Here is a 15,966-nt window from a genome sequence, read left to right as displayed (position 1 = left end):
TGGAACTTAGTGTGACAATACTGGAATATGACCAGAGTCAGAATAGTGCTACATGACCATAGTCAGAATTGAGTTACATGACCAGAGTCAGAATACTGCTACATGAACAGAGTCAGAATTGAGTTATATGACCACAGCCAGAATCGAAGTAAATGACCAGAGCTACAAAAAAAAGCTTTACCTTCTTCTAAGGTATAAAGTCGGTCTCTGTCAACAAGTACAGGTGTTTATACACTGACACAGCCCCTGTGTAAATGAGATCAGGCCTTTATACACTGACACAGCATCTCTGTCAACAAATACAGGTGTTTATACACTGACACAGCATCTCTGTCAACAAATACAGGTGTTTATACACTGACACAGCATCTCTGTCAACAAATACAGGTGTTTATACACTGACACAGCATCTCTGTCAACAAATACAGGTGTTTATTTGTACGCCTTTGAACAAATGACAAACAGTATTGCACAGAAACGTCTGGGGTGGTTTAAAATTGACACAAAGCTGCATTTTATCACCAAATGGTCTCAAATTGTAGGTCTGATCACTGTGGACTAGAGCATTTTTGCAATATGTGTGGAACTTTCCTATTTATGGAGGTATGCAGCCTCAAAGCTAGCTGGTTTTTGCTGTGCAGTCAAATCAACTGTATTGAACAGAATGGTATATAACTGCCAGTTTACTAATAATGAAAGAAATCCCCCAAACAGGCAAAAGTGGGTTTAAATTGAAGATCACAACTTCTAGTTTACATTAAACCTGACTATGTGGCTAAGAAATGTGGAGATATTGAGAAACTGGGAGGAAACCATTGACATATTCAGCTATTTTTCTATAACTGCCAGTTTACTACTAATGAATGAAAAATACAAAAAATCACCAAAACAGCCAAAACTGGGCTCAAATTGAACATCTCATCCTCTAGACAGCTTTATTTCTGCAGCGGCAGAAATAAAGCTATCAAAGGTGACGATGCAGGTATGTACCCTATGTGTACTGACACACAGGAGAGCATAGGGGCCTCAGAAGAGCAGGCAATTAATATCGGCGGCTGTGTAGGGCAGGCTCGCTTCAAAAAATGGAAGGCTAATCGCGCTTGGCTAAAGGCTAATCCCAGCGGTTCAGTCATTTGCTCGGTTTGTTCAGCAATTCGTGATCTGGGAACCCATATAAAAGAACGACCTGGAATTGACCAGGCCTTTATGAATGGCACAACTGCAACATCAGCCAAAAAACTAAATGACAAAATAAGTGAACACGGTAAATGCAAGTCTCATATGAAATGTGAACACATAGCGCAAGCCAGACAAAAGCAGGCCATAGAGAAAGCTGCTGAAAACAGCACTGCAGTGATCGGAAAAAACGACGAGCATAATGATAACAGCCTACATGATTTGTAAAGAAAACATTTAAGATGCATCCAAACATTTTGCAGCTACAGCAGCTTAATGGATTGGATACTGGGAACATGCTGCATTCCGACCATGCAGGTTGTAATATGCTCTCGTTTGTAGCAGACAAAATGGCTGCACAACTTGCAAAGTATGTAATTGATTATTATTATTATTATTTATTTCTTAGCAGACACCCTTATCCAGGGCAACTTACAATTGTTACAACATATCACATTATTTTTACATACAATTATATTATTTTAGGCAACTATTTTTTTAACATTGTGCCGCTAAAGTCGGGGACAGGTGCTGGCATTGCAGATGAGTTGCTTTCCAGCCTCAATCAGTATGGCATCACTGCAGACATACTTCGAGAGCGTCTGCTGGGTTTTGCAACTGATGGAGCAGCATCGATGCTGGGGAAATACAAAGGGGCAGCATCAATTCTGCGAGAACAGATCAACAACAATCTAATCGAGATTCACTGCATGAACCACAAACTGGAGCTTGCTGTTCACGACGCTGTTCGAACAGTAAAGGAAGCAAGTCATTTTCAGCTATTAATCGATTCACTGTATTCATTTTTTTCACTAAGTCCCAAGAACCAGAGGCAACTTGAAGCTGTGGCTGCTGAGCTCTGTGTACATATACACAAGGTTGGTCGAGTTTCTGACGTCCGTTGGCCGTCATCTTCCTGCACATCGGTGACTGCTTTATGGGAAAGTTACCCTGCCCTTGTTACATTTTTTAGAAATGGTTCAACAGACATCTCACGTTCTTCACAGGACAAAGCAGAATGTGGTGGTCTACTGGGGAAGATGACAAACTGGCTGTTTGTAATGGAAGTAGCAACAATGAAAGATGCACTCGAGACGCTAAAAGCGCTATCCCTGTTTCTTCAAAATAGGAATTCCACTGTCATCACTGTCAAGCCGGAGATTGATGTTGCATTAAAAGCTCTACGTGCTATGAAGGACAGAGATTGAATAAATACCAGCACAATGAACAACGAGTTCTCAAGAGCCGGTGCATTTAAAGGGGTTCCAATCACACAGCCATCTGACGCTCAACAAATGAAATACAGAGGTTTCCGCACGCAGTTCATACAAGCTTTATTTGGCAACATCGAAAGAAGATTTGATGATAAAGGGGTCCTGGAGGAGGCAGCCGTACTCAACCCCACATCATGGCCTGTAGAAGAGGATGCAAGAATTTTGTTTGGGGACGATAAAGTTATGAATCTGTGCAAAACTTTAAAATTCAACGTTTCACGACCTCTAACTATAAAGGAATTCAGAGAGCACAAAGATACTCAGCGCATGGGGGATAACCTGAACAAACTGGTAACCACAGTAGGTGTAATTCCTGTGGTCCACTGCTGAATGTGAACGTGGCTTTAGTGTGATGAACCTTATTCTGACCGACCAGAGAAGCCGAATGCATGTAAGCACACTGAACAGTATGCTGTTTGTTTCAATTAACGGCCCCAACATTGACACTTTCCAAGCTGAGAAATATGCAGAGTTTAAAGGATTAAAGAGGGACACCCACTCTGCAGAGGACAAACCAACAGGAAAGAAAAGAAACGAGAAAACGATTGCCCACCATACCAAACTGTTTTCTTAGACCGATCCAGCCACATCTTGGTGATATCGGTGAGTTTAAAACATTTAACTTATCTTACTTATGTTAATTAAAATGTAAAACGAAAATGAAAAATGATATATAAATAAATGGTGTGCATTTACAACTTCATGTCACCAGGAGTCTCCAAATCAGTTAATGTTTGTTACTGGAAATATAGTAGCTGTGTGAAATATTAACCCTTTGCAGTTCATTTATTAAGTGCGTGTCAGGTCCAATTTATTTTCACACACGCAGTTTATTTTAGACGCGCTGTTTAAAAGTATTTTTTTTTCACAGTAAAACAGGTTTAAAAGACACTTCAAAACAACAGGACACTCAGTACTGCATCTCCAGCAAACACCTCAGTAATGCGATCCAAGTCATTATTTTATTACTATAACATCTCAAAAAGCTCTGCAAATGTCTGTGATATTCTCTGAGCGCTGGATGCGGAAGCAGCTATCTTGTTTGTGTATGTCCGTGTTATCTATGTAGTGTCGGGTCTATCAGTATTCATGAGATACACCCACTATTTTTTTTTTTTCCGGCTTCTCTCGGCTCCTATCGGTCTCACTCGGCCATTGAATAGTTTTCTCGGCTTTTTCCGGAGAAAAAAGACTAGAGACCTGTTTTTTGTGTCTTTTTGATGATGTCGGACAGGGTCCGACATTGGACCGGAAAGGGAAAATTGCGATGTCAGACCAGGTCCGACATAGGACCGCAAAGGGTTAAGGTAATCCAATCAGAAATGCTAATGACATATTTCAGGTATATAAAGGCTTAAGTTCTTAGTGTATCCACCTGAGGCAATCGTGGCCAGTAGTCGTGCGCAAAATTATACAAATCGAGCAAAAACTTCACAGAAAAAAAACTATATGAAAAGTGCATTCTTAAAGGCGGTGGCTAAGCTGAAAATTAGTGGTTCCCATTAGTGTATGTGTTTTAAAAACATTTAGAACGTCCCTCATACAATGAATTCAGGTATGAATGACAGCCTTTAGTAGACTCAATTCAATATCCATCCACATTATTGTATTTTAGCACCATTGCAGTCACGATTACAATTACAGTTATAAGGTTTAATTACAAACATCATGAAATAATGAGAGTAATTATTCCCAGTGTCACTCCTGGAGGTTGGCCAGACGTCTCTGTGAAAGCTTTTGTATCTTGCTCTTCTCGTTGAATATCTTCACTTTGACAGTTGTCCAATCATGCCTTATATTTGAGTGCTGGAACAAAAAATCCTCCATCTCTTTTTTACCTATAATACAAAATGGAGTGAGGTAACCAGTGGTGTACCACAGGGATCAGTATTAGGCCCTCTGCTATTCCTAATCTACATTAATGATTTAGATTCTGGTATAGTAAGCAAACGTGTTAAATTTGCAGACGACACAAAAATAGGAGGAGTGGCAAACAATGTTGCAGCAGCAAAGGTCATTCAAAATGATCTAGACAGCATTCAGAACTGGGCAGACACATGGCAAATGACATTTAATAGAGAAAAGTGTAAAGTTTTGCATGCAGGCAATAAAAATGTGCATTATAAATATCATATGGGAGATACTGAAATTGAAGAAGGGAACTATGAAAAAGACCTAGGAGTTTATGTTGACTCAGAAAGCTATAAAAAAGGCCAACAAGATGCTCGGATATATTGTGAGAAGTGTTGAATTTAAATCAAGGGTAGTAATGTTAAAACTTTACAATGCATTAGTAAGACCTCACCTAGAATATTGTGTTCAGTTCTGGTCACCTCGTTACAAAAAGGATATTGCTGCTCTAGAAAGAGTACAAAGAATAGCAACCAGAATTATCCTGGGTTTAAAAGGCATGTCGTATGCAGACAGGCTAAAAGAATTGAATCTATTCAGTCTTGAACAAAGAAGACTACGCGGCGATCTGATTCAAACATTCAAAATCCTAAAAGATATAGACAATGTCGACCCAGGGGACTTTTTGGACCTGAAAAAAGAAACAAGGACCAGGGGTCACACATGGAGATTAGATAAAGGGGCATTCAGAACAGAAAATAGGAGGCACTTTTTTACACAGAGAATTGTGAGGGTCTGGAACCAACTCCCCAGTAATGTTGTTGAAGCTGACACCCTGGGATCCTTTAAGAAGCTGCTTGATGAGATTTTGTGATCAATAAGCTACTAACAATCAAACGAGCAAGATGGGCTGAATGGCCTCCTCTCGTTTGTAAACTTTCTTATGTTCTTATGTTTTTATATTAATATAGGTTAATCTATTGAAATACATGGATAGACCTAAAGAATACTACTGTGCGTCATAGAAAAAAAATCTTGTAATACCCAAATGGTAATATTTTCGCTGGGCTCTGAACGATGGTATTATCACTTCAACACATCAGCTTGAGCTCAAAGTGTGGCTTGTGCAGAGCTGGCATTTCAGTCTATCCACCACGCAGACCCGAAAGGGAAGACACATATTGTTCAGACTCAAATCCATATATTACAATAAACAATAGCTGGTTTAGTGTGTATTACCAGGGGTAATACCATCTGAATGGTTCCTGTCCCCAAAACTCTCTCCCCAAAACCTCTCTATGGTATTATTCCCTGGTAGTACACACTGAACCAGCCATTATTCTAGTTGTTAAATGATACAATAATTAACATTTTATATAAAAAAAAAAAAAAAAAAAAACAACAAACAAAAACACAATAACATTTACAGACTAGCCATAATCCCTGGACTGTTCCATTATACAAAGGTGTTTGCTTTACATAAAAAAGTAGCCGCATGTAAGAAACAGGGCATATTTATGATGGTCTTTACACAAATACAGTTTGCACCATATACAGTATATCTGTGTATTTACAAGTAGTCTCAGGCCGATTGGTTTGGTGCAAATTCTGGGGTGAATCAGTTTGTTTTGGATGTTTCATTTATGCCTGCAAATGAACTGAACCGTACTTCAGCATGCACCAAACGACCATTTGTGAAAGGGCTTTTAAAAGACTCAAAAGTACTGTATGCCTAAATTATTGTTTGTTACTAGCAATATTAACACATTGTTTTCTTCACAAAAAAAGGATGTAAATCCCATTTTGATGCAAATACCTTGATAAATCTGACTGAAGGCAAAGATACTGGTACCCAATAAAGTACAGGTGTGTGGATTTGTGTTAATCTGCATATTTGAAAACCAGTTGAATATTTTATATAAAAAATTACACTGCAATATAATTATATGATAATCGTGGTATTTTTTCTGATAGTTATCATACCATGAGAATTTCTTAGCATCCCACCTCTACATCTGACCCTATGTCACACCTACGTCAAACTTATCCAATTGTCAGGAAAATTCATATGGATACCCAAACACCCCACCCCCAATAAAGAAACTAAAAATATAGTAAAATGCCAAAGGATTATGCTATTGGGGGTGGGGAGTGTTTACTTTGAACGGACTCAGACAGAATGTATAAGAAAACTAAATATTCAATATATGTATGGCACCATTACAATCATTACAATCTCACCTGGCATTTGTTTTCTGCTTTCACCTTGTAAGGCTTGAAATAGATAAGCACTTGGTCTTCATCTACTTTGGCCCATCTTGTATACTTTCATCCTGCACAAGATAACAAATACAATTATGAAGTTACTTCATCAGTGGCGGACTGTAGCAAGATTGATTGATGTAGCAATCTCTGTGTCCTCCAGTTTGAAAGATCCACTTGCACACAATAGTGGGCTATATAACTTGATTTCATTAGTATGCTTAGCAATCCCCGGAACAATGAGACCATATAGAAAAAACAATACTTTAATCTGCATTTTCATCATATAACTCTATACATTAAATTAATTTATGAAGTTAATATTTTTTATATATAAATGTATGAAAAATAAATTTGGTTCAAGTACATGTATTGGGGGTTGTTTTAAAACAAAATCTGACAGGGGATATTATATTATTTCTACCATTTTCCCTGCACCTGGAATCTGTGTCTATTTCACAAACACCAAAGTTGGGATTCATTTAAAACAATAAAATCACCAGTTTGTTTTATTGTTTAATAAAAAAAAAAAAAAAAAAAATAGTAAATGGGGAAAACTGACTTGGCTTAGTGGCTGCCATGGTTTTATAATTGACATATAAATTAAATCAATGTCTACTTAAGACATATTAAAAAGTGGATGAGTAAAGGTCTCCACACACCAGACACAAAGTGATTTTTTAATTGGCAACGACTCCCGACGAGACCTTTCGCAGCGACATGACCACACAAACCAGCAGCGATAGGTTTGAAAATTGCCAGATCTATACAACTGTTCAAAATTGCTATTGACAGAACTATGATCAAGACTTGTACTACTTATCAACATGATGTGGAAATTATGAGTGTCTTCTCTGATGGTATTTCAACACATATGGCAATAAATCACACATACCAGGCTTATCCAGTTCTTTCGAAATGGACTCCCATATATTCCCTTTCAAATCTGTATCTTTATAATTGTGATGGCCTTTGTCATAAAGCTCTGGGTAGTTTTTCAACGACAAGTATTTTTCCTCCGTCATTTTGGAAACTGCTTCACCCTGCTGGACCACGTGCATTGAAGCTGTTCTCCGATTGCTCAATGCCCTAGTTGACGTGCGTCAAATCGCAAAAAATCGGATTCAATCCTATTTATTTCTCGTCAGTCCAGTGCTGCCCTGGTACCGTTCCTGCGTAGCTTGTCGTGTGAAAGATACTTATCAAAAGTATAGGTTCTATTCATTTTGACGCATCACTGCACAGTTTCGCTTGTCGCATTGCATCTTAAGTGCCCGAAATGCCTTATAAATGCATATGCACAACAGTATCTCTTTCATACTGACCGGAAATTTCAGTTTTTCACCACCACCATCCCTGTACTGTAACAATCGTCCGCTAACAACACCTTTTGGATTTTCTTTTCCACTGTCCCCTTAATTGACCTGGCTGTGTGGCATGGAGCATTGTCCTGCTGGAAAAACCAATCCTCAGAGTTGGGGAACATTGTCAGAGCAGAAGGAAGCAAGTTTTCTTCCAGGACAACCTTGTACTTGGCTTGATTCATGCGTCCTTCACAAAGACAAATCTGCCCGATTCCAGCCTTGCTGAAGCACCCCCAGATGAGTCCAATTTTCAGCTTTGCCCAACACCTGGTCGTCTAATGGTTAGACGGAGACCTGGAGAGGCCTACAAGCCACAGTGTCTCGCACCCACTGTGAAATGTGGTGGAGGATCGGTGATGATCTGGGGGTGCTTCAGCAAGGCTGGAATCGGGTAGCTTTGGCATGAAGCAAGCCAAGTACAAGGTTGTCCTGGAAGAAAACTTGCTTCCTTCTGCTCTGACAATGTTCCCCAACTCTGAGGATTGGTTTTTCCAGCAGGACAATGCTCCATGCCACACAGCCAGGTCAATCAAGGTGTGGATGGAGGACCACCAGATCAAGACCCTGTCATGGCCAGCCCAATCTCCAGACCTGAACCCCATTGAAAACCTCTGGAATGTGATCAAGAGGAAGATGGATGGTCACAAGCCATCAAACAAAGCCGAGCTGCTTGAATTTTTGCGCCAGGAGTGGCATAAAGTCACCCAACATCAATGTGAAAGACTGGTGGAGAGCATGCCAAGACGCATGAAAGCTATGCTTGAAAATCAGGGTTATTCCACCAAATATTGATTTCTGAACTCTTCCTAAGTTAAAACATTAGTATTGTGGTGTTTTAAAAATGAATATGAACTTATTTTCTTTGCATTATTCGAGGTCTGACAACACTGCATCTTTTTTGTTATTTTGACCAGTTGTCATTTTCTGCAAATAAATGCTCTAAATGACAATATTTTTATTTGGAATTTGGGTAAAATGAACATTTTTGTTTTATTCTATAAACTACTGACAACATTTCTCCCAAACACATACCTATAAATAGTAAAACCAGAGAAACTGATAATTTTGCAGTGGTCTCTTAATTTTTTCCAGAGCTGTATATATTTTTCAAACAAGCGCAAGGTGGTGGTGCAAGCTCTGTCTCACAGTGAGGAGAAAAATTAGGCACTATTATCTTGTGGATTCTGAGATGTTAGTAAAGGTTCCGAAATAATTGTATTTTATCTTGCTCTTAATTGTATTAATACTTGTACTGTGATTCTTGAAATGTATTTTTGTTTACGACTGTAAGTCGCCCTGGATAAGGGCGTCTGCTAAGAAATAATAATAATGACACAGATAATGACCCTTGTCCAACAGAATGTTATAATACAGTAGTGTACCAAATTTGAAGATATCGCAAAGCATGTGTCAACTATCATTGGTAATGGTTCTTAATTTCTAATGAACAAATAAGAAACCTTACCTTATCATTAAGCATTGGAAAAATGAAGGATTCTGTGCTTGACATGGGATGCTGTGCTTGACATTGCATTTTAGATCACAAGGACTTAAAATGCAAATCAAAAGAAATGAATTCTCACTGTAAAAAAAAAAAAAGTGATTTTTTTTATAGGAAGAGAATAAAGAACAGCCAAAAAAAAAAACCTTAGTCTTGGGGGACCATCCCACTAAAAAACGCTTCGTCCTAAAAGGGTTCAATTCAAATATCACTACTTTTATAACTTATCAGCCTGTGATGCAACTCATGTCTTGGCAAAGTACTGAATTATTTATTAAGAAACAAAATAAAGCACACATAAAAAATAGAAGTTGCGTAGCATATATGAAGCCAATATCTCAAAGCGTTTGGTCTTTATTTTCCAGAAACGAACGTCGCATGACCGCAATTTGGCAGCCATCTTAGGTCACAGATCAACGTGACCAGTAGTTAGATTTTTCTACAGGAGTTTCCACAATGCAGAGAATATAAATTCAACATTGCGATCAGTTCAGAAGATCAAAGCAGTTATAGGTGTGATGAGGCTGGTAATGTCTGCAGATTTACAAAAAACATACAAGCTTCCCTCACGTGGATGCTTAAAGAAAAGCCATTTAAATGTCATATCAAGATGCCACCCAACACTGAAAATATTAACTGGCTGACGTGGACATAGACCTTTGGGAGACAGTCCCCATAATGTGACATTCAACAGTATATTGTAGCGCCCTTTCTGATTTAACATGAAATCACCTTGTGGGGACATATTATATGTCTCCCAAAGGTAGAGACTTATCAAAAACAATATTTCTCTCCAGTAGCGACAGGCTCCGAGACTGATAATTAATGGAGTGACTTGTGGAGATATACACTGCTGTGAAAAAGTCTTAGACATTTTGCACAATTTTATTTCTTTTTTCTGGAGGGGGGGGGCGGGTTATACTACCATAGAATCAACCTGATTTAATACTACCATGTCATGTATACATTTTATATCAAATAAAAATACATCCCCCCCCCCCGTTGAGAACCATACCTACAGTGAAACATGGAGGAGGCTCGGTTATGTTTTGGGGCTGCTTTGCTGCGCCTGGCACAGGGTGCCTTCAATCTGTGCAGGGCACAATGAAATCTCAAGACTATCAAGGCATTCTGGAGCGAAACATACTGCCCAGTGTCAGAAAGCTCTGTCTCAGTCGCAGGTCATGGGTCCTCCAACAGGATAATGACCCAAAACACACAGCTAAAAGCACCCAAGAATAGATAAGAACAAAACATTGGACTATTCTGAAGTGGCCTTTTATGAGTCCTGATCTGAATCCTATCAAACATCTATGGAAAGAGCTGGATAAATGTGATGGGTTAGCTACTACAACACTTCATATTAGCTGCTCAAGTATAGTTTATTTTGAGATATTGTAACTCGAGAATGTGTCTAAGACTTTTGCACAGCAATGTACATTTGGTGGCTTTTGTCTGCATTAGAGATGAACACACAAGTAAATGCCTCAAACTGTATCTACCTGGGTTGTTTAGGCAGCAACTTTCAAGCCAATCCAGCTGTCCCTTGTTCTGAATGTCTTCTGGTTGTCCATCATTGTGAGGCCCTTCCTGTCCTCCTTCAGTTGTGAACATACCTCTTGTTACTTTAGTCCCGATCCCATTGAGGGGATTCTCTATCTCAGCCACCCCTTGAAGTCTCCCACCTAGCTGGCCCCTGTCTGAATAAGACTCTTGTTCCGAAGTTTCTGAAAGAAGAGAATCACATGCACGGTAACAGTAGATGTGAAACACATGAAATCACTTTGTAGGGGCATGTTATATGTCTCCCAAAGGTAGAGAGAGTCCCCATAATGTGATATTCAGCAGTATATAGTGAAGTACTTCCTGATTTAATTACCATATTCCAAGAGTGGGGAAGGATCCAAGGGTTTCTGCCCATCCATTTTCTCAGCCATCTCAGACACATTTGTTGGTACCCCTTAGAAAAGATAATAAATAATTGGATTATAGAGATATTTCAAACTAATTAGTTTCCTTAATTAGTATCACACATGTCTCCAATCTTGTAATCAGTCATTCAGCCTATTTAAATGGAGAAAAGTAGTCACTGTGCTGTTTGGTACCATTGTGTGCACCACACTGAACATGGACCAGAGAAAGCAAAGGAGAGAGTTGTCTGAGGAGATCAGAAAGAAAATAATAGACGAGCATGGTAAAGGTAAAGGCTACAAGACCATCTCCAAGCAGATTGATGTTCCTGTGACAACAGTTGCAAATATTATTAAGAAGTTTAAGGTCCATGGAACTGTAGCCAACCTCCCTGGGAGCGGCCGCAAGAGGAAAATCGACCCCAGAGTGAACAGAAGGATAGTGCGAATGGTAGAAAAAGAACCAAGGATAACTGCCAAAGAGATACAAGCTGAACTCCAAGGTGAAGGTACGTCAGTTTCTGATCGCACCATCCGTCGCTTTTTGAGCGAAAGTGGGCTCCATGGAAGAAGACCCAGGAGGACTCCACTTTTGAAAGAAAAACATAAAAAAGCCAGACTGGAATTTGCTAAAATGCATATTGACAAGCCACAATCCTTCTGGGAGAATGTCCTTTGGACAGATGAGTCAAAACTGGAGCTTTTTGGCAAGTCACATCAGCTCTATGTTCACAGACGAAAAAATGAAGCTTTCAAAGAAAAGAACACCATACCTACAGTGAAACATGGAGGAGGCTCGGTTATGTTTTGGGGCTGCTTTGCTGCGCCTGGCACAGGGTGCCTTGAATCTGTGCAGGGCACAATGAAATCTCAAGACTATTAAGGCATTCTGGAGCGAAACGTACTGCCCAGTGTCAGAAAGCTCTGTCTCAGTCGCAGGTCATGGGTCCTCCAACAGGATAATGACCCAAAACACACAGCTAAAAGCACCCAAGAATGGATAAGAACAAAACATTGGACTATTCTGAAGTGGCCTTCTATGAGTCCTGATCTGAATCCTATCGAACATCTATGGAAAGAGCTGAAACTTGCAGTCTGGAGAAGGCACCCATCAAACCTGAGACAGCTGGGGCAGTTTGCTCAGGAAGAGTGGGCCAAACTACCTGTTAACAGGTGCAGAAGTCTCATTGAGAGCTACAGAAAACGTTTGATTGCAGTGATTGCCTCTAAAGGTTGTGCAACAAAATATTAGGTTAGCGGTCCCATCATTTTTGTCCATGCCATCTTCTTATTTACAATATTATGTTGAATAAAAAATCAAAAAGCAAGGTCTGATTTCTATTAAATATGGAATAAACAATGGCGGATGCCAATTACTTTTGTCAGTTTTAAGTTATTACAGAGAAAATTGTGCATTCTTCGTTTTTTGTGGAGGGGTACCAACAAATTTGAGCACGTCTGTATATATATATCAATAATCAGAAAATAGAACACACATAGAAATTTATATATATATATATATATATATAAAATCAGCAATAAAACACACATATAATTATATGTTATATACATATACAGAAGCGAGAGAATATCACTTTAAAAACTTGCGTAAGCTAAGCTATACAAGTGTGTTTTTAAATGAGATTTAAAAGCATTGGCAGAAGGAGCTTCCTTTATAGTACTGGGAAGTCGTTCCATAATTTCGGTGCAATGTAACTCAAGCATCTACCACCTGAGTTTTGTTTCTGAATACTTGGTATGGAAAGTAGCCTGGCATCCTGTGATCGAAGTGGACGATTAGGAACGTATGGTTTTAAAAGATCCTTTAAATAGGGTGGAGCTAAGCAATTTAGAGCCTTGTGGGATAATAATAGCACCTTAAAATCGATCCTAAATCGAACAGGAAGCAAATGCAAGGACGCTAGCACAGGGGTGATATGATCTTGTTTCTTACTCCCAGTTAAAACTCTTGCAGCAGCATTCTGTACAAGTTGCAGCCGAGATATAACATTGTTACTAATACCAGCAAAAAGGCTGTTACATTAATCAATCCTTGAAGATATAAAAGCATGCACCAATCTCTCTGCATTCTGCTTGGAAAGCATACCTCTCAGTCTAGCTATGTTTCTTAAATGAAAAAAGAACATTTTTGTAACATTTTTAATGTGTGATTCAAAGGAGAGGTCTGAATCAAAAGTGACACCTAGGTTTTTTTTATCTCTGCTCTAGAATCTGTACAGAGACCGTCGAGTAGAAAATCAGATGAATCTATGTTCTTGTATTGCTTCTGAGGTCTCATTATCATCAATTCTGTTTTGTCTGAGTTTAACATTAAAAAGCTTTTAAACATCCAATGTTTAATGTCAGCAAGGCAGGTATTCAAAATATTAGCAGCAGATACATCACCCTGTTTGAGAGACAGGCAAAGCTGAGTGTCATCAGCATAGCAATGAAAATGAACTCTGTGTCTACGAATGATATTTCCCAAAGGTAACATATATAGAGAGAACAGAATTGGGCCAAGAATTGAACCCTGAGGAACCCCACACGTAACCTTTGACATAAAATAGGTCGCCTCCTCAACTTTAACAAACTGAAACCTATTAGAGAGATAGGATCTGAACCAGAACAAGACAGTACCTGACAATCCCACTAAATGTTCAAGGCGATTAATTATGACAGAATGATCAATGGTGTTGAAAGCAGCACTTAGATCCAGTAGAACAAGTACTGAAGGCGAGCCCATGTCAGAAGTCATCAACATATCATTTACCACTCGAATTAGTGCCGTCTCGGTGCTATGATAAGGCCTGAAACCTGACTGAAATTTCTCAGAAATATTCTGTGCAGCAAGAAATCTATTTAATTGTTCAGCCACTACTCTTCTAACACTTTGGACAAAAAAAGGGAGATTAGAAATAGGCCTGTAATTATTAAGCACATTGGGATCAAGGGTAGGCTTCTTGAGCAGGGGTTTTACTACGCAGTCTTCAAAGAATTTGGAACAGTACTTGATGAGAGTGAGCTGTTAATAATATTTAAAACTGTGTTATTTATTTTTGGATATACTTTTCTCAAAAGTGTAGTAGGAATGGGATCTAATGCACATGTTGTGGGTTTAGTCTTTTTAATTATGGCATCCGGCTCTTGTTCACATGTCAAGCAAAAGTGCTGTAAGATTTGGTTGGGTTCAGACGGACCAAGAATATTTGTATAATTGTTTATATCAGTATGTAGTTGCTCAACTGATTCCTAATGTCGGTCACTTTTTTATTGAAGTGATTCACAGCTTACTGGAGGAATATTCTGTGTAACGCGCTCTGATTGCGGATTTGTTAATCTTGCTGTTGACTGAAAAATAAATCTGATTTTTGTCAACAAGATCGGAGAAATAAACAGATCGAGCTAAAGACAGTGACGTTCTATATGTTAAAATACTATCTTTCCAGCTTTGATAATATATCTGAAGTCCAGTCGATCTCCCATCTGCGTTCTAATTTGCGACACATACGTTTATGCATACGTGTTGTATCATTAAACCAAGGAGAAAATATTTTTGTAGATAGTTTCTTTATTTTATAAGGTGCAATAGTGTCAAGACTATTTGCCAGAGTGGCGTTATATTTATCCACCAAATCTCCGACCACTCCTGACTGAATAATTCACAACACAGAGTTTGTTATTCATTTAGCAGGGGACAATTCTATATTGTGTTTATCTAGATTTTTATTGTAGTTTTGGGGGTTTTTGTTTGTAATTGTTTGACTTAAATATAATTGGCTCAGTAGTACTTCAATCTTTAAACCGAGGTCCTGTCCACATTGTGTGGATGTTAAAGATCCCATGGCACTCTTCGTAAGAGCAGGTATGTTAATCCCGGTGTCATGGCCAAATCCAAAAAGCAGGTTATACAATCCGGCCTACCTAAAGTCCCTCTACCTTAATTAGGGTTAAAAGTGTGTTTGTGCCCCACTTCCCCCCCTCCCCCGGACCCTCTTGTAATGAGGCCTCCGTCTCAATGGGTAACTCTCCTAGTTAAATAAATAGTCTCTGTAAGTTGTTTCTGACAAAAGCGTCTGCTCAATGACTAAAATAATGATTATATACGATTATGAAGTTGTGATGTCAGGCTTTAATCACAGCCTGTGTATTTGTAGATGGATCTTGTCTTCATTACACTAAAACAAATAAAACGACAAGTTAACACATGACCTCCAGGTGTACTTGGAAAATGTTGTATTTTTATGTTTTTGGTTGGCAACACCCTGTAATTACATTCACTGCAGTATAATAAAAACACAAATACTACAGTACTGTTTATATAGTAATATCAAAGGTATAGTTGGGCCAATCCAATGTTAACGGCTCCTACTCAGCCTGTTCTGTTTTTCCAAATTTTACATTTATGTTATTGATACATGAACTATACGTCTTAAACTATCAAGCTCATCAATATGGCATTTTCACCTGTACAGTATTTCCATGATTCATGATAGATAGTGAAACAAGTAAAAGAGGATACAAGTTACAGGAGACAGCATAATTGCATGGGCTCGGACCGCCGAGTGAGGGAATACAGTGGGCGTACATGTATATGATTCGTTTTGATCAGATTCATAACTTTATTT

The sequence above is a fragment of the Acipenser ruthenus genome, unplaced genomic scaffold (assembly GCF_902713425.1).
Source record: "Acipenser ruthenus unplaced genomic scaffold, fAciRut3.2 maternal haplotype, whole genome shotgun sequence".
Lineage (NCBI taxonomy): Eukaryota > Metazoa > Chordata > Actinopteri > Acipenseriformes > Acipenseridae > Acipenser > Acipenser ruthenus.
The sequence above is the reverse complement of the archived record's forward strand: the minus strand, read 5'-3'. Positions refer to the sequence as shown.